We start from the raw sequence: 25,320 nt of genomic DNA, 5'->3' as shown, positions 1-25,320 counted from the left end.
GCCCCATCCCTTCTGTGCCCTGGGTGAGCAGGGTTAGCCACATGCACTCTTCCCAGCCTCTGCAGCAGACGCAGGTGGATATTGGTTTGCAAACCCACTCGTGCACCAAACGCACGTCCCAGAGGAACAGTATGGACATGTGGAAAATGTTCCCAGGTGGGAACTGGCCAGTGGCTGGGACGTGAGCTGCTCTCGGAGCAAGCAAGCAGTGAAGCAAGCGGATGGGTGCGATCCATCCACAGTCACTAGCAGCCTGGGGAAAATGAAGACTGCCTGCGTTGTCACAGATCGCTTCCTCATAATCAGTATGGGTCATTTCTTGAGCTTATTACAAAATTTAATTAAAATAGTTTGAAACCTTTTTTGTCAGTTTACAGCTTTCATTTCTGCCTTCTGGGATATTTTGGCTCCATCTTTTTTTTTTTTTTTTTTTTTTAAATTACATATTTCTGTCCTTCTCCATCAACTATCGTAATTTTTTATGACACAGTAAAGCTGAAAGTGGGCTTCGACCCATGTATGTTATGCCTTTGTCAGGAAAACAAAACTGGAAAAGCATCTTGCAAAAAATCATATAAAGGGCCACTGTGTATATAGTATTAGCTTTCTTTAATCCATAGCTGGGGACCTTTTCAAGGCCAAGAAAAAGAGATGCAGACTTAGGTACTTTTAATGTAATCCTCCAACATCACATAAATCACAGAAGAAAAAGTCAGCTCCCACAAACACCAACCTGAAAATGTACGTAGGTAAATCTGGTGGTTCTACAAATCTGACGGGGTTTTGCTGAGCAAGTCAAATATGCAGGTTCAAGGTTGGCTGAGCATCAGTATTATGTTCCAGTCTACTTCTACTGTCATATATTTAATCTCCAGTAATTAAACTTCTAAATTAATCCGTTTCACAAAAGCTACAGTGCATAGAGTGAATCGGTGAGTAAATTTTCGTAACCTCGGAACCAACCCCAGATCAGGGTGGAATTGCTCTCTGTGCAATAGCCTATGGAACAGATAGAGATGTAACTGTCAAAATAAAGACGAAAGTAAAAGAAAAAATACAAAGAACTCCCTTGGCTTAAGGTTTTCAAGTTCTTTCCTGTTACTAAAAAAATATTTTCTAAACACACACAGCATATTGTTTTTCTGCAGCCCCTGATTAAAAAAAAATTATGAGAAAGCTGATTAGAAACTTCTGATTAGAGGTAAAAAATATCACTGATAACATCTGGGCGCAGACTGAGAATTCACAGCATGGTAGACATGCAGAGAGTAGTCTGTCACCTGGATTACTTGCTTTGGTGAGATAAAATGAGTTTTACCATGGCCAAATCCAATGCAGACAGTTAGGAGCAGGGACTGGATGTCATACACCTCCAGAGGGATGCTACGGCAAAAAGGGGCTTGCGTGGTCCCAAGACGCGCTGCCAAGAGGGCACAGCCTTTCCGGGGTATGCAGGAGCAGGAAGGACAGTGCTGCAACACCATGGACAACCCTGGTGTTTGACTTCTGAAGGACATAGAAAGGCAGGAGGTGTTTTACTGGAGAGGAGGGAAACGCTTGCTCGGCACGCACTTACAGAGCTTGTTCTTTTAAAGAAGATTTAGAAATGCTTGGACTATAGGGCAGAAGAAACTTTGGGGAGAAAATACCAAGCACGTAAAGGCTATTTAATAATGAGGGAAGACAGTAAGAAAGACTGGGTAGGGACTGAAGCCAGACAAATTCAGATGAGAAATAAGGCATTGCATTTTCGGAGTGAGGAGGATTAACCTTTGAAATGAACTACCCAATGAAGTGATGGATCATCTGTCTCCTGGTATCTTTAAATCCAGACTGGATGCCTTCCTGGAAGACATGTGCAAGCCAAATACAGGTTTCCTGCTTCACACGGGGATGGATGGGTGAGGTTAAACAGCCTGAGGTACGAGGGGGCTAATATGGATGATCTAACGGTCCCCTCTAGTCTTTAAGCTCTGAATGTGTGACACAATGAAACATGATACAACACAGAAATGTCCCCAGGTCTCTGAATTACTGCTTGTTACAGGTCATTTTGAATCGTCCCATGCCCAACAGCCAGTCCCACTGACATCCACAGCACCGCCTGCAGAAGAAGCTGCTGTGCCACGTGGACAACCACGGCTCCATCTGGGCATAAATGATCATAAAATGACCCAATTTGCTTCTCCGCAGGACAAGAGGAGCTAATGCATTACATCGCTCACTGCAACTACGAGCCAACAGGTCCTCACCTTGTGCTGCTACCAGGCTCAGAAATACACAGAGCAGAACATTAATACGCTCTTCAGTGTTTTAAACACGTTACTTTTAAGAGAAAAGTTTCTTTCCTCCATCCCTTATAGAGCATGTCCTGAACCCCTCAGACACCTGTGCCCCCCTGCCGAGGGCCCTCCCTCCTACGTAGGTGCTAACTCCCTTTAGCCCGCCCTATTAAGAAGAAAATTAATCCAGATCAAAAATGGTAAGAATTTCCACTAAATTCAAGCAAAATTTAATCTTCAGTAGAAGAATAATAGAAGAGACTAGGAAAAATCCTAAAAGTCCCACCAACTTTGTAAAGCCCAACCTGTGCACGCTCCAAAGGGCTGACCCATCCCCAGTGAGGCTGGCAGTGTGCCCAGAAAGTCCGACCTCTAGGCTGGCTCTGGAGCAGAAAGGATAATACTTCCATGAGTGATGCGGAACGGCAAACCCGAAAGTTTTCCCTTAAATGTCCAGAAAATCAGCAACACGTGGCAAGCAAGGCCACATAGTGCTACCCCCGCTATGTTTCACTTCAATTTTTATCCATTCCATGTGTTGCTTCCTTGCCATTTAGAAACTTAGTTCTCATTTATCAATGTTTTCACATTTCACTTCTGGACGCTGCTATCCAAGCATTATCCATCCTTTTTATCTCGCTGTTTGAACTGTGTCCTGCACCTCTGGTTCAGGTTTACCATTCATTCATCAGCATGAAGTTAAACAATTACTAAAAAACTTGGGTAGCTGGCAAGCAGTGAGGAAGCAAGATCCATTTCTGCCCAGAGGGAAGAAAGGTTTTATACAATAGCATGGCCTTTGTTTTGCATCTCATGGGTGATGCTATTGATGGGAAGGTTATATCACATTATGTGCCAAACCACTTGAGCTAGTTTCAGATTGCAGTTCCCCTTGGGGTATTTCCACTCAATATATAAGATAACCAGATCTGTTCTCTGTCCACTCCTAGCCTGGACAGTGCTTAGTCAGCTCCCCAAATCTTGGCAAGCTGAAGCAAGAAAGCGGAGCTGCACTCTTCCCTAGTTATTACCATTTTGTCAATGATGACTCCTCTTAATGCTATGGAGCACACGGCAAAACAATGAGCAAATTGCGTGTTTTCCTGCGGTGAGCAGAAAGCAGTTAAGTGACTGTAAAACGTACTGCCCCGTACGTGCCAGTTTATTCTGCTTGCATCTGCAGAATGGTAGTACTTTGTTTCGGCTTTAATTCATGATCACAAAGCTGCTGATTACCTTGCTGCAAAGAAATGGACTTTGGGTGCATGACAGAGATGCAGTTCTGCTTCCCACACATCAGGAACATCAGGATTCAGGGATCTGACCTGGGTCACATTTTATTATTTTGTTTTTAGAATTATCTCAGCATTTCCCACTACTAGGAAACACAGTACAAATAACAGTGATCTTAGCTTTGTTTTGTAGACCTTGATGTTCCCCCCGCCCCCAAGCTGTATTTTACATTGTATTTGTTATTTCGCATTCTAATCTGCACTTCATGATCTGGCCTCCCAGTTTTCTTGCACCATGCTAACGTGAAATATCAAAGAGGTTTTTTTGCAGAACTTGATACCTAGTGGAAAAACTACTGCTGCATGACTTGGACTGAGCCGTAACGCCAGAAATCAAGTGTGAAAAGGGGCCAGTCTGCTAACAGCCACTCCACGGGCACGTCCCAGGAGTCGCAGCTCAGACAGCAGGACGTGCGAACTGGCCTGGGGACGCTGCCCAGACCTTGTGCTTCCAAGGAGATGGGAACGGGGTCCGCAGGGAAGAGTTCGGGATTTTGTTGATTTAACCCTCTCAAGCTGTTTAAAAGTAACATTTCCTGTACTTAAAGCATATCTCTGCTATTCCAGTGTCCCTTGGTTTTTTATAATTTTTTTTTTTTTGGGGGGGGGAACGTTAATGAGCCCTCACAAAATGACTGGAGGCATGTAACTACGCTAGCATGAAGTTTTGGGTTTAAGGAACTGGACCTTGGGGCCCTTCTGCCCAGGAAAAAGTGCCAGATACAGGATTTTGCCTTGAAGGGTACCCAGGGGATTCAGAGATGGTTACAGGATCAATAATCAGAGCTCTCCACCTTGTGCTGGAGAGCCTAAGCACTGCTGGAGACAGCCAGCTTTTCAGATGGGGATCTGGTCGCAGGGTATTAATGTCAAAAGAATGTCATGTGCACTGGGGCAACAGATTCTGTAAGGATTTTATTCTAGTGCCCCGAGTCTGGAAATGTAAGAGGTCATAAGTAAAAAGCCTTAAATTTTGAGGCCATTACTAAAGGGCTGAATCAAAATTCTCCACAAAGAGCCTGAAAGTACTGAGAAATCCATCATCTGAACTCTATGGACTGGGCTTATTAATGGTCAAAACAAAAACTGTCTCTTTCATTTAAAAATATGCATGCAAGTACTCATCTCAGTGCAAGAGGCTCAGGTTCAAGTCCTTTTCCTGCCTATTACAGGCTTTTTTTTTTTCCTCCCTCCTGCTGGAACTGCTTAATTTGTATAAACAGTGAAGCATTCACCAGATTAGAGCTCCTGCCAGTATAATCTGGTCGTCAGGACGACAGCTGGGAGATGGAAACCCCCGTGCAGGTCCCCAAACCAGCCGCGTTTCGGGGAAGTGTCCCAGCTCTGGGCGCCCGTCTCCCACATCACCCCCTGCCCCTCGCTCTGCTTCTCTGAACCAAAAGCGCGTCCCCAGGAACCTCTTCCCACCACAGCGTTACTGAACCCAGCGCCTTTCCGTCCGTCAGCGTTGCACAATGAAGAGCTGGTACGGGGGGATGTTTCTCGCTAGCTCTGGTCAAAATCAGTAGAAAGGGAATGGTAATTTCATCCTGTTTTACGTGCAAGTTCAAAGGCATCTCGGACTTAGAGTATCTGTTAAAAGTAGAGGTGTCCAGCATTAGTTAGCAGTTAAACTGCATTGGTTATCAGAAAATGCAACAAAACAGGCTTATTTTGTTTTCTTGCCTCATCCCATATATTTCTATTGTTTATTTTGATTTTAGAAAAGAAACAATAGAGGAAAGTTCACCAAATGAAAAGTTTGCCAATGTTTTCGCAGAAATATTTGCCACTGGAGGTCAGCTCCACATTTCCAAGAGTAATTTAATAACCCAAATCTATCGTATCGAAAATCCCTCTGGACTCTTAACAAACTAGAGAGACATTCATAGGTCATTTTAAAAACATCAGCATACACTTTGAAGATGACTCCAGAATCCCCTCTGTGCTATAGATTCTTGTTGGACAAATTCTCCCTGAATCTGTTTATTTATATATATTTTTTGCAGCATTATGAGAAAGCATTGGTTTATCCAGCTAAAAGTGTCTAGCTGTAGTCACACAACTGCACTGGTGTTTGGCAGAGCATAGCAATACTGATTGAGAAAACAAAGGAATAAATTGGAAGCTACCTAGGAAAGATTTCTTTACTCAAAATTGTTTAGTGTAACTATACAATTTAAAACCACTCAAAATCAAAACAGATGCTATCAGTGATTTAACTCAGTCCCACTGCTCAGCCTGCCTGAAACGATGATCTGTGCATTTCTTGAATGTCTTTTGCATCTTTCAATGCACACATTTTTCTTTACTTTCAAATGAAAAAAGGAAACTTCACCCAGGTATTCTCAAAAAGTTGGCATAAACTTTAGACAAAACCCTCTTCAAGTCAATGTAGGCTGGAGTCATCAACCTACAGGTTACACTGGCCAGCGGGCAGGCAGAAACTGAGAGGGTACGCAGAGTCCTCTCTGGAAATGCTCAAGGCCAAGTGGTTTTTTGGCCAGTTCAGGCTCCCCTGGCTCCTGGCAAAGCCGGGCCGATGCTGGGACTGGGCACAGTGCGATGCCTCCCACTGCCGGTGCCACCACCGGCCCTGCCGCTGCGGAGCAGCACCGCTGGCTGGGCACACAGGGCGGCTTCGCCCTGTCATCTGCTTCAGCAAAACCACACTCAACCCACCCAGCGATGGAGACTGGAGGTTTCAGGCCAGGTTGGAAGTGCTGCAGCCATTGAGTGCCATGCAGAAGCGAGCATGCCACACACAGAGCAAGCCAGGACTTTGGGCAATTGGAGGCACATCTTTCCTTCCAGGCATCGGCTGCATGCCTGAAGGCACAGGCAATCTGTCTGAGACAATAGAAAGAACAAATTCAAGCAAACAGATGAATCATATCTTTTTAAGTAGGACTTAGGGTTTGCTTTGTGTTGAGGTTTTCAGCAAACAGCCCTACACCGTGGGACTTTTCCTCTCCTACTGGCCGGGCAGACTGTCCCAGCTTGCTGAGCTGCACAGGGCAGCAAAACCTCCACCTCCATCCTCGATGCTGCAGTGGAGAGAGCAGGGCTGCAGGCCAGCTCTTACTGAGTGACCTGGAAAGAGCACAAGTGAGGAAAACCCTGATCTAATCCATTTTGTTGTTCAGTCAGAGTATCCAGGCACGAGTCAGCTGCTGTCCACCCTCCCTCATACCTGCAGCATGAGTAAGAGTCACGGTTAATTTTCTTGCCTGTTCTTAGAGCAACACACATGCCCTTGCACATTGAATATATATTTCTCCTAGATCAGAGGAGGCTAACATTTTATTCTTGCTTTAAGAAATGAGTAAACCCTCTAAAAAAGCTCCTTGCATTGCTCCAGTTATATGCAGCTGATTTGGGATGAGATACCTGCAGACTCTGGCTGGAATAACGCTAATAAAACAAGAGTCCAGGAATCCTTCAGCTGCCTTGGGAAACGTGTCCTGCAGCCAAAGGAAAACCCACCACCTTCGGATGGTCCCCAGCGGGCGCGCGGTGGTCTGGTCCTCCCGCGCGCGCAGCGCTGGCTGAGCTCTACCGAGCCGACCCTGTCGTCCAGGCAAAGCCGTCTTCGCTGCTGAGGTTACGCTTCTCGGCGAGGCGAGGACAAAGCCGGTTTCTCTGGGGGAAGAATGGAAAGTGTTTGTGTCCCTGGATAGTCTCTGGAAGTGTGTGGGTGTTTCTGCATGCTTTGAGGGCCTGGCTCCACAAAACATTTAGGCACATGTGTAACCAGAAGTGACGTCCAACGGAGTCCTGCAGAGACAGACGCTTCCAGCCTTCCAGCTCCAGCAGGATTCAAACAGTTTTCCACGAAGTTTCAGTTGGTTTTTTTTGTTCAAGCCACTAAAATAGCCTTCATTCTGACAAGTGCCTGCCCATGTAGCAGCTGAATTAAACTCACTTTGAAGTATAGCAGCATTATCACGAGGAGAAATATCCATAATACCAGGCAAGAGATCCTGCACTGCTGAATACTACCCGGTTATTAATGTGAAAAACAGAATTAATTCAATGCCAAAAAGTTGTGAGAAAGTTTGAGTAAAAGCAACATCAATTATAGGGACCGTCTCATACCACAGCTATTTTACAGCAATTCCACTTTACATTCCTTGGCCAGCACAGCTTGTTGAATAATTAAATAGCCAGATGACACACAATCAGATTAAAAAGCCTTGAATGTGAATGAATATCAGTTTCCCAATTCTGAAAGGAATTTAATCATGGAAACTTCCACCTACTGTCCAGTTTACCATATTCTGGGGAGAACTGAAAAGCAGTGATATCCATGAGATCATCTTCATGGTGCTTTTTCCAGTACAGAAGGAAACCTGATCTATTGCCTTGCAGGGGAACAGGACACAGCTCCTGAAGATTTGGGAGGAAAAACACCCACTTCTCATCTCCGTGTAAAGTAGCTTTTTCTGACTGGGATACACACATCATTAAAACAGACACATCATTAAACCAGACACTTCATTAAAATGGAAACACATTTAAGACTGGGAGCGTGGGATAACTTACTAGAACTTTACAGAGAAGAAATCAATTACAATTGTAGTAAAAGATATATTTTTTCACCTAATAGTACCCAATATGCATTGCATTGTAAACAGTGCTTTGTGTTATATAAAGACACTGTGTTTCTCAGCATATAAACCATTTAATTGCAATAATGACTCACATTCCAGCTGCAAAGCTAGACATGTATGTTTTCTGAATGTGCCAAATAGGCAAGACACCAACTAGCCTTGGTGTATTTAGAAGAACGTGCTTAAGCCATATGTCAAAGTAAACAGGAAAGCGAAACTATTGGTTTGGGGGTTGGTTTGTTTGTTTGGTTTTGGTTTTTTTAAGCATCCCGATGTTTGCTTGGAGCCCTAATACATATTAAAATGAAAGTATATGAAAAAGTGTTAATGATTCATGTGTAGAATGAACTTACCCACCATCTGAAAAGACGCTGGAAATTTTGAAGAGTGTCAAAGTGTGACTTTGCTCATATGTGTTTTCCTTTTCCTGTTTTTAAATCCAGAATGTGCCTAAATAAGTGACAGATTTAATTAGACAAGTTTTAAAGTGAAACCACAAAAGATCCTCCATTTTGTACTGAAAGCCGTCATACAGAGGAGCTATGGAGAGGCAGCTTGTGATCTGTAGTGACTTAAACTTTGTGTCAAGTGGGCTCCATGCAGATGAACAGTCAATACAAAATATAGAGGAACCCCACTTCTCAGCCAAGACAATTATCACTATCTACACAATTGCTGAACCAGGTAAACCGAAGCTTTCCTTGCTAAATTTGCATTTTCTACACGTAGAGGACCATTCGCTTTATTCATTCAACTATCCGATAAACATACTTTTCCGTCATACCTTCTGGGAGTTCTTTAAAGAACCTACAGAATTAAAGCCCAGACCCACAAATTGCAGAGCCAGCGTGAGGGAGCTGGTGGGGAAAGGGCAGCGGGAAGAGGATCACCCCCTTATAGCAGCCCGGCTTGTGCCAGATTAGTGACTGCATTACCATGGCCTGATGTAAACAGAGAAGATATTTCCTGTCTTGGATTACATGGCAGGGGATGGGGGATTTGACTTGTAAATGAGGGGAGGATAAAAGGGCAAAGCCCCTAAGTACACACAACAGCAAGGCCGTGAGTAATAAGCCCAAGTTAGAAATGCTCCTGGAGACTCGCGCTTCCAATGAATTGCTTTAAAAAGACTGATTTGCACATTTGCCGTAAGTACCCTGGGATAGCCCTGTGAAACAGAAATGTCTTGTCTTCCAGCCATTCCAGGGAATAAACACACTGGGCCTCAGACGGGTGTTAGCCGGTGATGGATCTGCACCCACCTACCAGCTGCGTCTGTTTACAGGGGATCTGCTCCCGTTAAACACAGCACGGTGATGCTGCCGTTATGTGCCGTGGGCCAGCAAAGCCGGTGCGAGGCTTTCCTGCCTCCCCATTGCTCATCCCTGCAAGAGCAGTCTGCATTACAAGATCTGTTAGCCCAGTTGGTGCCTGTTAACCTACTGCCCCAAATACAGAGGCAGGGCAAACCTTGCGAGGAATCTTAATATGCTTTGGGTAAGGCTGTTATGATCAGCACCATACAAAACACCGGCAGGAGGTCTACGAAGATAACGTCCAGACTTTTGGCTGAGAGATGGGCTCACAGAGAGGAACCAAGGGAAAGAAAGGAGGTCAAGACCTCTTCACCAACATTTCAGCACAAGGAAGCAGGAGTGCAAGACAACCTGTTCAAATCCCAGCTGCATTAGGATATGCGGGATCACTGCTACAGACAGCACCAAAATTCACTGGTCTGAACTGTTCGATGCTGTGAGGATCTCCATTGCTGGGATCTTGCCTGAAGCCTGCTCTTGGGTTTCTGGCTGTCAGATTCCACTTAAAAACTATGTTTCCTTCTCACTTTGTAGATGCAGCATCTGTCTCGCTTGTTATATGGGGAGGAGGGAGGGAGATGTGTAATTAAGTGCAAATAGGGTTCTCATGATGCAATACAGACTCATATAATACTTCCCAGGTGCCACTGTCTCAAACAACTTGGCAGGAGTTTCCCAGTTGCGATGCTAGGATTTAAGAATAGCAGTGAACTTGTGTGGTCCTGCAGAAGCGCTCCTTACGTGCGGTGCTCCGATCCTGCCTTCGGGAACAGCTGTGCAAGTCCACACTTATGGCTGGGCTGGTATTTTGAAGGGAAGCTTGGTTTAGTTTTTGTGTTTTTCCCTCTCTTCCCTTAAGACAGCCTTCACTTTAAAACCAAGTTCCCGAAGTTTATCGCAGGGTGATAGTGCTGTCAAGCCACTGCAAGCAGCTGGTTTGTGTTGTGTTCAAGAGACACAGCATAGGACTAAAAAAATCCTTAAATAATCCCTACAGAAAGCGAAGTGTGGAGGAGTACAGTAAGTTGCATCAAAACACAGGATGGCCATTTAAGAGCAGCTCACTGGTTTGCCAGTTGCAGTTGTGCTGGAAGACGGAGAATGAACTGTCACCGCAGCTGTGAGATGGGGAATGTGGCTCCTGAGTACGCGAAGAGCCTGAGAATGGGCAACGCTGCAATTTCCATCTCTCGCAGCCCTGACATTTCCCCTCTGCCATGACCGTATTGGGTAGGATAGGCTTATTTTTCTAGCAAACGCGCAGTTGATGAATTTCAGCTGCTTATCACAATTTTTGCCTTTTGGCTGGACCCCAAAAGCATTTTAGCTTTTGGCAAAGGAAATTGGGATAGGTGCTATTTTATTTATTTTAATAAGTAAAGTAATTTCCCTTCAAAATGGTTGCTCATCCCAGACTAAGTTCTTGCTACTGCTGCTCCTGGTTCAGGCTTGGCAGGTGGCTTGATAAATTGATAATACTCTGCGCAATCTGACAAGGAGCTTTATCAATCAAAACAAGCCCTGCTGTTCAGCTCAACAGGAAAGTTCAATCACTCTTCTCTAGTGGAATCAGTCTACACTTAATGCTTTCATCCCAAGATAATGTTAGACTGCAGATTTGGATCTGCTCTCACTGCTCCAGGGCTATTTATATCTTTGTACCTTGAGGGTTTACTAATTAGCGGCCTTCTTCCACACCCTTTGATATCATTAAAGTAATCTCAGTGTAAGCGACTACTTTCTGATGATATCTCTGAGGGAGTGGAGAACAGCTGGAAACATTTGAAATATCATAGTTTGAGCAGTTTTCCAAGAGCAGTGATTGAAAGATGGCAATAGTTTTGCCTACGCAAGCAAAGCACCAGGTTTTTTCAGGATGGCTGTGGCCGATGGGATACGAAAGACATTTACTCTCAGCTGAGTCCAGAATCAGTAGACAGGAGGGGGTTAGTATGGACTTTTCCTAGTCATCGCAAAACATCACTTTATCAGGTAAGCACCTTTCAATCTTTTTTTGTTCCCCCTCTTGCCCACCCCCCATTTGCCTTGTCTTGTTCAGCATGTGGGGTCTTTCATAGTCAAAGGCCCTCAGCACATTAGGGGCAAAGTAACAACAAAACCAGGGCCCGAATATGAGGGCTTTGTGAGGGCTTGGAGAAAGCAGCTGAGAGCTCAGTACTGCCTGCCTGGAATCACTCAGCATTTCCCACACTTTGCAAACCCTCTGGTTCCCAGTTTCTCACACAAGAGAGCTAGGATAACTTGTTTGGAAGATGAATTTAACACTGCTGAAATCTCATCTCAGGTAGTTTCTAATAACATGGTGGGTGAGGTTTATTTAAACCATAATTGCTTGCTTTTTTTTTTTTTCCCCCTCGACATTGCTTGCTTCGCTGCTACACAACACGTGTTAATTTAAAGGCCTGTCATTAACTTAGCAACTCATTCAGCAAAGTTCAAAACCGGAGATGGGAAAAAGTTTTCTCCATGTTAAAAATACACTTCAGACCAGAGCGACTCTGATATGACCCAATAGCAGCTTCTACTCAAAAGATGAGCTTGTAGGAAAACATGCGGTTTCCAACAGCCACTTTGATACCTGCCATTAATTGCCTGCTCTCAGTTGCGTGATCTTACAGCAGCCTGCTGCCCTTTGCTCCTTTTTGTTCTCATTCCTGTTTGAGCACTTGCTTTTGTTGTCAGTCTCTTGCTCCCCTTCAGGACCGTTTTAGAGAGATAATAAAATTCTCGTGCAGATAGAAAGAACCAGATACAAGCGGCTATGTGAGTGTATTTATGTTTATAGAATGAAGCCAGAGAACAGGCTGTCCTGGGTTCTGGTTTCCAACTGCAGCATAAATCCATCAGCGAATATGTTACAACCCCAGAGAAGAAAGCAGAAAGGTACCGGCAGACACTGCAGGTCATCCACCAGAGCCATGTCTCAGAGGACTGCCTATCTCTCAGTTCTCCAGAACTGGGAAAGATGGAGGCTTTCACCCCAAATTAAATGAGCTGTCGTTTCATTTTGCTGGTGGGGACTGCAGAAAGGAAGCAGGGAGCCAATCTCAGATAAGGAGCATTAAGTACCTGGTTACATGCTTGAGGTCTTCCTTGGCCAAGGAAGCACTGGGGCACCTCGGAGCCGTGTCCCAGGCCATGTGCTGTGCTTCTGCCCCTCAACCAGCCCATCGTCAACATTACTGGGAATCCATCCTCTGGTCTCCCATCCTTAAAGCTGTTATTAATTGAGTAATATCATCCACTCTCAGCCACTCAGGGAGAAGCATCTAATTAGCAAACATAGAACAAACTTTTCTTTGCCGGGCTTGATGCACATTGCATTTACTAAACTACAGCCCTACCTTGGGATGATAAAAATTTCCTTCACCAGTCTCCAAAGGGAAAACTGGCACAGGTAGCTTCTCAGAACAAAAGAAGACATAATAAGATTATTTTTTTCTTTTTTCCTTTGAATCTTTTATACGCAGAACTGTGCTAAGTACAAACCAGATGATGAGCCAAGAGGATCGTTTTGGCTGGTGCAGGAGTTCATCTCTGTTCTGGTGGAAAAAAAGACAACAGCAACATGTGCAAGAAAGCCTGGCTGAACTGAAGCCTTAATGTGAGATGTTCACATCTCAATAGACTTTGAGATAAATGGGCTTTTCTTGTCTTCCATATGGTTTTGCTTTCCATAGAGTAAGTGAATCATAACATTGGCTGAAGGAGAGGAGCTGTCCGACTGCGCCCACTGCACCGAGCTGGGAGAGGAGGGGAGAGGAGAGTAAAACTTGGAGGGCAAAGAGAGACCATCTCTGGAGAAGTCATCGTGCTGAAGGGGAGTGACAAGGTGAAAATGATGCAAGAAGTAACGAGCAGCACAGAAGGCTGAAGAGAGCCTGCCCAGCAGTTAGGGTGAAAGAGAGTTAGTCTGGCTGAGAAGTGACCATTTCCCCGGTGTTCTTCACTCTCTTAGCTGGGGTTGCACCAAACACCCTCACGAGTCAGTGTGTTTCAGGCCAAGCACATGCTTAAGCACATAGCTGGTTCGGGGTCTTGGAGGAATGGTTTAAGGGGAGGTTATCTAGTCCCCACTGACATCAGTGGGAGTTTTGCTGAGGATGTCACTAGGACCGTGATCTCAGTGATGCTCTTAAGAAGAGGTAGAAGCAAAGCATGAATGGGCTCTACTCTGGCACTATGCTTAGACTACTAAGACTGCACTTACAGAGTAAGTTAGGAGCTGCAAACACAATCTTTCACCCTAGCAATATTTTATACCTTAACGTATTAGTTGTCCGGGTTAAAAAGATATGAAATTCATATTAACAGCCAAAGCAAATGCACTCCATGAGAGGGCAGATCCACACTTCAAGAAGCCTTTGGTTTTATAAACCAATTTAGCCCAGGTCTATTAAGAGCTTTTCCTGGTGAAAGAGTGAGAGTATTTTCTCTGCTATAATCATATCAGCCTGTATTCTGGGTTAATGGAGATGAATATTACCGCCAGATTTTATTCTTTCCCTGCATGTAATCTAATGCCAGATGGCTCTGAATGGGTATTAAATCCTCCATGTGTATGACCTCCCCAAGGCTTTTATCATTAGAACTTTAAAATAATTCAAGGAAAGCTTTCCCAAAGCCTGATCATAAACCTCCTAATGAGGGACTGAAGTCACAAAGAAAATCCTCTTGTTAATTCCTGTTTGGTGTTTTTCCCCCTTTATGACAAATAAGCAAGAATTCGCAGTAACAGAGATGCTTTTAAACTGTTTCAGTGGAAAACACATTAAAAAAATGAGCATTCAGGTTAACAGTTCAGGTTCCCAGCAGGGTCCAGAGATGCGGTAACTGATCAGCCATCTTCAGCCTCTAATACAGGGCTCGGTAATGTCACCATCCCTCAAGGCAAATAGAAGTTACTCTGTCAGTTAAGTGACTGTTTTATTCACAGTGTAACATAACACCTAGTGTCAGAATAAGCATGATCCGGTGTCATACGAGTGGCTGAAATGGGACCTTAGCTACGCAAAAGTGCAAGGACTTACATGAACACCATCTTTACACTAACTGGAGTTCAGCAACAGCAGCTAAATTCCCCAAAGATTTTCCTAAGAATTTTCTGTCCCTCATTTGCACAGAGTGGAAGGTTCATTTTAATGATTTTCTATTTGGTTTTCTACTTGCTGTTTACTGCATTGCACCAGGCCTTACTTGCTGCCTATTACTGGAGCACATAAGACAAGTTCATAGCCTCATGAGTTTTCTGTACTTCTCATTATTGGGTCATCCAAAAGCAACATAAGTATTCCTGCAGCTAAATCACACGTTGTGAGAATAGAAAAGGGTGAGAAATAATCAAGTCAAAAAGTTTCACTAATTTTGGGGTGTCCAAACTATCCAGAAACCTTGTTTCTCAGAGGTCTTTACACTGTGCATGCAAAGCTCAACTCTCAATATCTATTGCAACCGGGAATAAGCAACATCTGCAAAAAACAATCCTTGGCCAAAACCACAGAAGTAGTCATCGTGAAAGAGTTTAGTTTGGGTAACCGAAGAAACTGAATCCAGTTCATCAGGACAGCATTCAAATGCATGAGACCTTAATCACGGGACCATCCTGCCTTGCCCTGAAGTCCCAGACTCACCTCCCACCACATAGGAAGAGAAATCTGACGGATAACATCCTTCTTCCAGGATTTGGCATGGCAGCAGGAGACCTATAGAAATAAATAAACACAAAAATAAATAAAAAGGCAAAGCCTTCCTCACTACCCAGCAGTAACCTGTCACGTCGCTAAGGGTTGTATCATTGTGCAGCACATAATCTCCCCAAACCAGAGACACTCTCTCACACTTAGCATCATTCCTGCAGCCATACAGACAGTGTGTGTACAGGCATCTGCCACATATGCTGGTAGAGATGCAGATGGTCTCTGGAAAAGTTAGGGAGACAGGGACCCTTTGCCAGAGCTGAACCAGGAGGACTAAGCTCCAGCCAGGCACTAGAGAAAACAACATCCTGATAGGCAACAAGTCAGTTCATTAAACTTGTGAATACAAGCCTGCCCCTTCTTACCTGCAACCCCAACCCCACCTCTTATCCAACCTTGTCTTCTTCACCCTAATTCTCTCTCCTGCCTCAGATTCACTGTTCATGTCCTTATGAGCCTCCTCACCTTGCCTCCAATCCTCTCTCCTGCTTACTGCTCTCTATTCATCTCCACGCATTCCTTATCAGCCTTGTTAGCAGCTTATTAGCTCCCAGCATCTCCCTGACTCCAGTACTGCTCCCTGCCCACCCACTCCTCATTCTCCCTCTGCCCACTGCCTTGCTTGTGCACCTCCACTGAGGGCAACTTGATGCCAGTCATCCCCACCTCAAGCTGTCATCGGACCTGGAGGAGGTATCTGGGCAAGTAAATTATTTACAATGTGGTGGAATATTGGCAAAGCTTAGGGCCAAACCCTTTTTGGAAATTGGAAGAGATCAGAAGTGGGAATGGAGCACAACCAAACTCAGCAACAGATAGCGGTACTTGTCCCCATCACCACTCAGTGTCACTTTCCTTCCTGGCACCCTGGCCGTGCCCCAGCAGCAGCAGCCTGGGCTGCTCAGGACCAGCACAGAAAAGGCAAAACTGGGTACGGACGAAACTAATGACACCGTGCAGAGTTTTTCATCCTGCAGCCAGTGAAATCCTGCCCTGAGTGTAGTGTTTTACAGCCACATGCAAGTTATTTGTTGACCCAGGCCAAAAAAAAAAAAAAAAAAGAGTTGATGGTTTCTGTCCATTCCTTAGATGACACATTTAAAATGAACAAAGGAGCAATGCTGCCACCAGCCCTCACCAGAGAGGGACCTGACGGGGCAGGGAGGACAGGCTGCTCTTTCTGGGTAAACTCGACGCCGGGCTGGGGCTCAGGCTGGGGTACAGGCTGCGGGGCCCCGGGATGCTCCGTCTCCGGGGATAAGGAGTATTTCTGGCACGTCGGCCTGGCACCTCCACCGCACCGAGCACAAGGAGGGGGGCAGTGGGGGCGAGCAGGCTTTGCTCCACAGCCCTTTGGAGACAAAGCGATTTTACTAAATAAGGAACTTGGAGCACTTCAGTCCGTCGAGGGCTGCAGAGGCCGTGCCGGCTCTGTCTGCATCCCCGCCGCAGTCCCCAGCGCCCGGGAGGAGGAGGAGGAGGAGGAGGAGGAGGCGGCAGCAGGAGGAAAATGGCAACAGCCACCCTGCTCTGCAGTAGTGGCTTGGCAGCCCCCGGCGGGCTCGGGGCCAGCCGCCAGCGACCCCGGGGACGTCGGGCAGCCCACCGTAGGGCCAGGAGAAGCAAACACGAGGCTAAACGCGGGGTTTGGTGGCTGGTCCCGCCGAGGAGCAGCAGGCGACTGCGGGAAATCGCTTCCTCTGCTTTGTTCCCCTTCCCCCTCTCGCTGCCTGTTGACACTGTACGTTCTTCGGGGTATGAACCGACTCTTGCTGTGCGTCTGCAACCCACCCGCACCGCGGGACCCCGAGCTCGCTGGGGACCCCCGCCACGTGGGTACTGCCATGGGTAGCAGCGCTCTCAGCAATAAAGTTCTGGCTACATGGAAAATATTAGCAAATTGTAACATTTCCCTTTATAGCTGTGCCGCAGACGGCATTTCCAGATTGCCGTAAAGCATGCTTTCTTTTTCTTTCCGTCCCTCAGTGCAACTTGACAAGTTTTGTGGTTTTTTTTCTTAATATGTGAGTTTATTTTATGTCACTGAGCACTGGCAAGGACAGAGAGGCTTTTAAATTGCAGTAATCTAAATTCTAGAAATAACAAGCTACAAAGGTCCGTGATTAAATGTGGAGCGCGCGATATCTGCAAAAACAAGTACTCTGTGTTCTTTACAAGATCGTTTGGATAATAGTGACATAACCTGAGTACCCAGTCGCGGTCCAATTTAATCAGCAAATATGCCTCTGGAGCAGAACCATCTAACTTAGGAAAAGAAACAGAAGTACAGTCACCACCAGTAGGAGAAATTAATGCATTCCACTTAGACAAAGATTAATTATTATGAATCACTCCAAAAATACATTTGCCCCAAGTAGGAGTACACGCTCTTCTATTCATCAAGTTCCTTTCAAATAGTCATTAAACATCTTAAGACAGAAGACAATTTTGTTCACCCAGAATAAACACTGCTAAAAGTTACAAAATGAGGACCACCTTTTTTTAATGTCTGGAGCATTTTGACCAAGAGTAGTTGCCTGAAAGTGGGACAGAACATCTGCTAGAAGAAATCTGTATAGGTGCAGAGGACTCCGCTAATTCCAGTATAATTTTTCATGTTAGAGTTTTCCTGACAGTGTTGATTTTTCCATATAATTTTTATCCTAAGTTCCCTGAATTAAATTTATATTTGCTACTAATTTTGTCCTGTTAAGGGCCTTAGCTGTAGTCTCACTGGCATCTCAAAGGGTCATAAAGCAGATTTAAAGCCAAAAGTCACCTCAGTTGCACGTTTTGGGGAAAAATGAACAATGATGGTTTCAGGACGGGCATGAGCAGCTGTCTTAGTAAGGTCTCCCGTTGCACAGGGGTTCTCCTATTAAAAATGCTTCAGAAGGATGATAATTTTTTTTGTTTTGGTGGACAAGTACCTGCTGAAACAGAATGGTTTATTAACAGCAGGCTTGGCTCCCCTGCATCACCAGTCACTTACATTTGATTTTCCATTTGTCTCTGGGTAGTCCCTGGTAGACGCATCCTGGTGGCAATGCTCCGGTAGAGCATCGCCTTGGGTAAGGCAGTGTGCAAGAACAAGAACTTAGTCAAAATAAAATGGCTTTGTCATTTACAAGGAAAAAAGAAAAAGCGCAGAATTAAAGGATGTCGGGAAGCAACTGTGTTACCAACTGGAGAATATTTTTTTTTTTTGTTAAATCCATGTATACAGAAAGTTTCTCCTGTGAAACGTTCCCCAAACCATCACTCCACGTTCAAGGCTCAGCACTCCTGGTGGGATAGGAATGAGAAACTTCTTCCCATTTGCTTTGCAGGGCCAGAGTGAGGCGCAAAGCAGGCAAATATAATCTATTATTTAATCAGCAGAACCCCCGATGTTGTTGAGGTTGACTTCACAGCTACCTTTATCTGGGAGAGTAAGAGATGGCCACCTAGTTACAACATTTTTAGCAGTCTTCCTTTTCTCCAGTATTAAAGACTCTTATAATTTAAGGCTCAGTCCTCATCCAGTCCAAGCAGTGCTGATAGGCAGTGCTTCCACTGACTTTTTCCATTACAAAATCATGTTCTACCCAAACATACTTTGTTTGACACCAATAAATCAGGGCAGCTCTTTTAATCATACCCGAGACTGAACTAGGCCAATTTTTTTTAAAGCTTATAAAATTTGGTGACTTTTCAAAGAAAACTTTTTTTTTTTTTAAGTGGCACAGTCCAGCACTCCCTGTTCCTGGCAGCAGCTCAGAAGTGCTCTGAGAAATGCATCTCTTGTGGCAGTTCTGACCCAAATGAAATCAAGAAACCTTGGAAATCTCATGGGAGATGGATTTTTGTGAGTTTTCCAATTTAAACAGGTGGAGATAAACCAAGACAAGTGTCTGAGATAGATCTGCAACATGTGGAAGGCTCATCTATAACTAGAAATGTCTGCCTTTATTTTTATGGCCTTACCCTTTTCTTGAGATATGCCTGCAGGCACTTGGTTAACAGTGGAGGGAGTTATGTAAATGAATGAATGGGCAAAATAGATGTAGCAGAAAGAAGCCTTCATTCTTAACTCTGACAAATGCTAGCTTTCCAAAGGAGAGATTATTTTAATTGACCAGCTAGTGCTTCAGGATGGGTTTGAAATGACAGGGAGAGGATCTTCAAAAGCCCAGCAATCCTGATGCTTTTCCCAGGCAGCAGCAATGATAAAAAAAAAAAAAAAAAAAAACAAAAAACAAAAAACAAACAAGCCCAAACGTAATGCTTGTTTCTGTCACTTAGATATTTCAAATGTGTTGCTTCAAATCAGCTCTGAAGTTCTTGTACCATATTCGCATGGCAAAAAGAGAAATAGACAACATCTTTAGCTTCAGAACAGCTTTCTCAAGTCACGCTACAGTTTATATTATGACTCCAATATACTCTGTATTTCTTTTACTCCATTTCTTCATTACCACCTCAACATTAGCAAGTGTTGCTAAGTAACGTTCTAGAGGCCCCTATAATTTTGCTACATGACTGCGCTATAACCACGCGTTAATACTTCACAAAGGCAGTAACTATCAGCAATAACCACTATATTACTTTAAGGGAAACCACGGTACTTTCTCATTATGGCTGTATATGCTTCTGAACTGCACCAGTCACCAGGGTAATTCACTGTTGCTGGAGACCACGATGAATAAATTCCCTGGTGGATTTACAGAAATATTGACGCTTCCCTCACGTAATGGATGCGTGCAATGAGTTTAGCTGTGACTCATTCCCCTTGCACGTTAAATAGCGAGAGCATCGGTTCACGCTGCCGCTGGCTGAATATTTGCCATGGGCATTATGCGTTCACCGTAGCTGCTGCACGGACAATACTGGGAGGGCACCCACTGTATCGGCAGTGCAGCATTGACCCAGCCATCAGTCAGCTGGGTCGCAGGCAGCGATGTGACAGCAGGATGACTGGGACACGTTGGAGACCTTTGGTCGGTCATAGGGGCTCTCATAAACTGCTTCTCCATGTACAATGCCAAGATGTCACCACACAGTGGCTGGGAAGAAGATGGTCTTGGGAGGCTTGGCAGTTCGGTGCTTTGGTCATGGGTCAGCCCCTTGGGTGTAGATGGAAAAGAGGTCAGTAAGGGTGAGAAGTCCTGGAGAAGGTCACCTACAGAAACTTGATATCCTAGAAGGTTCAACAGCAATAGGAAGCCACTTACCTGAAGACAGGTGGCGTAAAAAGACATACACCAAGAAATATTTTAGCTTAACTCCTGCCTGAAACGATTCACTGGTCTTAGCCAGCAAGGACAGAATGAAAATCCATGTCTCAAGAAAGAGATCATGATGCTGGAGTGGGATAAAGCAAGATGCTTATGAGCTGGGTCCCCACACACACAGAGTTCAGAGGGAGTTTTCTGCTTGCATAAAATTTGAGAAGTCAGACATATAATTACTGTGGAAAAAAAAGAATAATTTTTCATCCTTTTCATTCTGTGGTAAAAGAAACTAAAGGAAAAACAAATACCTTTAATAATTTCAAAATGTTGCACTCTGTCATCAATCTCAATTTGGCGTAACAAGCCTTGCAGGAAGTTCAAAAGCTGCAGTGGGACAAAAAAGGGCTTCAGGGATGCTGGGCATTGCAGAAACATAGTTCAAATTGTGGCAGATAATGTCTGTTTCAGCCTTAATGTTATTTTACTCTTAAGCCTGTTCTAAACTGGAGACTGTATGTGTGTGTGAGGGTGTGTATATTTATACATACAGAGAGCACACGTGTGCACGCTGCTGCATGTTCATACACGCACAAATGTATCTGATGGCAAAGGGAACAGAGTCCTTCAATAGCTATATAAAGGTTTAACCTCATATCCAGCATTTTCCCTATTTTGCTTGGTTGAAGGCCTAGTATTTACATATTTCATTATGTAATTAAGGTTTCCTCTCTCTCAAGGAACAGACTGGTTTGCCATGTTCGATAAAGTAATGAAACAGAATAAATCTTTCTAATGGAATAGCTACATGTAGGAATAACTACATGATACTAAACCTATGTTTTGTCTTATCCTCACCATGTACTCCAGTTTCTTTAAATGTATCTTTGTAGCAACCAAACTAGCTATAAATTAGTCATGATGATATTACAGCTGAATTTAATTTCAAAGTCTCTCAGCAAGTTGTTAAGGGTTTCTTGCCTAGGTCACTCCTGAGGAAATGTGAAAACTCCGGTATGATTTATGAATATTGCTATATTACCAGAGTATAAAAGGCTATGGGGAATACAAGCACATAAAACTCTGTTTAATTCTGTTCCAATAAAAATTTCATTTCTTATAGCAAAATAAACATGTAAATCAGTGTTTAATGATTCCATTATTTTATTACGTAACTTATTATTTGCCTTTAAACATCCAAGCCAAGTAAAATCTGGGACCCTGCTCATTTTTATTGAAACATAATTAGTTAGCAATTAGACCTATCCTACAGAGTTTGCTCCCTTCAATGGCATTCATAATGCAACATAAGAGAAGAAAGACCAGGAACAAAAGGCCTGGCTTCTCCTTTCCCCCATGTACAAATAATTAGCCTTATTATTAGCCAATTTTTCAATGTAAACATTTTTTGTTCTGAAATTTATTCAACTAAGGGATAATTAGTTTCCTAAAATTATTGTACCATCAGCGTTTGATTTCAGAGATGCTGTTACCTTGAGATGTGTTGAACAAGTCACATAGACATAAAACTTCTGTTCCTCTCATCATGTAGCCTAACCCTTGTCGTGGTTTAACCCCAGCCGGCAACTAAGGCCCCCCCAGCCGCTTGCTCACTCCCCCCTGGTGGGATGGGGGAGAGAATCGGAAGGGTAAAAGTGAGGAAACTCGTGGGCTGAGATAAAGACAGTTTGATAGGGAAAGCAAAAGCTGTGCACACAAGCAAAGCAAAACAAGGAATTCCTTCACTCCTTCCCATGGGCAGGCAGGTGTTCAGCCATCTCCAGGAAAGCAGGGCTCCATCACGCGTAACAGTGACTTGGGAAGACAAACGCCATCACTCCAAATGTCCCCCCTTCCTTCTTCTTCCCCAGCTTTATATGCTGAGCATGACGCCATATGGTATGGAATAGCCCTTGGGCCAGTTGGGGTCAGCTGTCCCAGCCGTGTCCCCTCCCAACTCCCTGTGCCCCCCCAGCCTCCTCGCTGGTGGGGTGGGGTGAGGAGCAGAAAAGGCCTTGACTCTGTGTCAGCCCTGCTCAGCAGTAACAAAAACACCCCTGTGTTATCAACACTTGTTTCCAGCACAAATCCAAAACCTAGCCCCATGCTAGCTACTATGAAGAAAATTAACTCTACCCCAGCCAAAACCAGCACACCTCATATTTGGGAAATAGTCCCATCAGTATTAATCTCTTTCAGCTAATGGAATGGCAAACGGCCAATAGTGAGGAGAAGAGATTAAAAAAGTTAAAACTTTGGCCATTTTTACCAAATCACAAGCTCATCACAAGTCTAGACTTGTATTAATCACCTGCTGAAGATCCAGCTCTCCTTTAAGAAACTGAAGTCCATGGGACTTGCACAAGTTAGGAACATGGCAACATTTTGCAGGATCTGGCCATTGCTGTCTGTAAGCACTGTGTCCTGCTGGCTTTTGTGACACCATGCAATGAAAATGTCCCTCACACTAGCGAATGGGTAACCTCCTAAGCTAGTATCATTTCTAATTTACCATAGGTGCACATACATTAGTTTCTCAGAAATATTGCACACACTTCTTGATCACCGGGAGGCAGTAATCCCCAAGCTTAACCAGGTTTTCTCTTGGACATATTACTTGACCTTAGGTGACCATTTAATTTCTCTTTCTCTCCCTGTTTTGCTGTCTAGAAAACTAGGATAATATTGGCTCACCTCACCTGCTGAATAAGGCAATATTCAACACAAATAGTTGATGTGAGATTAATATTTCTAAAGTACTCTGTTGCTGAAAAATGCTGCCAGTCCAAAGTGTGCGCTACTGTAATTATGGTATACAATAGAAATCAGGCAGCTAGGCATATATTCTTGTGCCAGCCTTTATCTCTGCTACCTGACTTCACATGTACATGTCCAACGGAAAAGGGATTTGAAAATTAAAGTGTCCTTGAAACTAGACTAGAAACTTTCAACCAGTGGGGAATGTCCATCAATGCCTGTCTGGGGCTACTACCAGTTTTTGCCAGTTGCCTCCGTCTGATTTTGTTGCTTCACGTGCCAAAATCCACCATTCTTGCTGGTAAAGGATGAAGGGACAGCTTTGAGAAAAGGATCGTGGTAGGTCAGGGTGCAGTGGGATTTTGAAGAGACCCTTCAGGTTTTGACTCATGATGTCTCTGCCAAAGCCGCACACCTGATGATGGTAGAGCAGGAGGTGACAACAATCCTGCCATCTCTGCACACCCATCATCCTGACAAGGAACCCAATGATCTGCGTTGCAACCTGCTTGCCAATGAATTAAAATACATAACTATTCTGTTTGGCTGGAAAGTCCCAGAAAAAGGGTGACTGTCCCATCTTTTTTCCATTCTCAGAAAAAATATTAATTGGATTTTCTGAGGTTACCACTACCAGCCTCATATCAAAGCCTTGTACAAATCTTAATGCAGTATCTTCTGCCACAGAGCAGGAGGAGAAAGGAGCTTTTCAGTAGTCCTAAGAGAGCAGAAAAATATTTTTTCTTTTAAATGATGAAGTCATCACAAAGGGCTGAAGTTTTAGAATGAATGAGATTGCACTTACATTGAATACCTGCTGCCTTGAATCTCCTCCCTCTCTCTTCTGTGTCTCTTTAGCTCTAACTTTCTTTCCCCTGGAAAATGCCCTGTGCGGTTTAGGTACTCCCAGGAACAAGCAGCAGCCTGTGTGCTGTTCAGTTAGAGCTGGCCCAAGGCATTTCTGAAAAATAAATCACTTTGTTTTCACTGTTGGGCACAAAGTAGAACAGTGGGTGACACAAGCATTTTTTTTCCCCCCAACTGCACATTTCCCCAGGGAATTCCTCCAGATTTCTCAGCATCCACCCAAGCAATGTCATGGTGCAGCTGTACCATGTTATACCAACCGAACGTGCGTTTCCACTGCCCTCCAGGTTTTTACACCTTTGAGTAGAGGACAGCATTACCCAGCTGCTTTGACTAAAACGTGCATCAATTTGATGGCATGCTATTTTACTATGTAGATGAAAAAACATGGGCTGTTAGCTTTCTATAAAATGAACAAGAAAAAAACCCAAACAAACAACAGCCTGGAGGATAAAAAGCCCTAAAGTTCCAGAAAACGTCGACTCCAAGAAATGCGGTGGGTGTGAAAACCACAAATTAAGCTTTACATTCATACACAGCATCTACATTTGTTCTGAACAATGCTCAATGGTGAGAGCCGGGAACCCCGTGAGTGCCGCCTCCCACTGCAGACATGCCTCCCGTTCCCGGGGCTGGGCAGGAGCCTCCCCTTCCCATGGATGTCCCTTCCCACGGATGTCCCTTCCCACAGACATCCCCGCAAAGCCGCTGTTCTGCACCGCACCGGGAGGAGTTTTGCTTCCTCTTTGGAAAGCCCTTTCCAGCAGGATGGAAGTGTTCTGGCTCCAATAGCGGGGGTACCTCTCTAGGCGATGTGTGAACAGGTTCCAGACCAGGTCGGTGGATGTGGTGCTACCTTTTGCACTGCAGAAATTTGTGGGGAGTTGTGGAAGCCACTGCCTTGCTCCAGATGTAGTCGAGGACTGAGGTTGGCTCATTAGCTTCAGCCCAGAGAACACAGGATTCACCCAACACAAGGGGTGAGACAATAATTAATCCTTGTTTCCCATAATAAGTCAGGAGAGAACGGAAAGTGTCAGCTATGTTGCTAATATTTGCATAATACCATTCATTAAATACCCACTGAAATTGGACTTAATTTTGAGATTAAAAAAGAAATAAAATTAGAGTTTTTCAGCAAACCCTTCTCCAAAATTTGACCAACATTGATTTTTTTTTTTTCCTAAGCAAAAAGACTCTTCTGACAAACTTAAGGAACAAAATACAAAATCTGTTTAACATGAACATCCTGAGCTCTGCAAGGTC

The sequence above is a fragment of the Mycteria americana genome, chromosome 11 (genome assembly GCF_035582795.1).
Source record: "Mycteria americana isolate JAX WOST 10 ecotype Jacksonville Zoo and Gardens chromosome 11, USCA_MyAme_1.0, whole genome shotgun sequence".
NCBI lineage: Eukaryota > Metazoa > Chordata > Aves > Ciconiiformes > Ciconiidae > Mycteria > Mycteria americana.
This window is presented reverse-complemented; position numbering follows the sequence as displayed.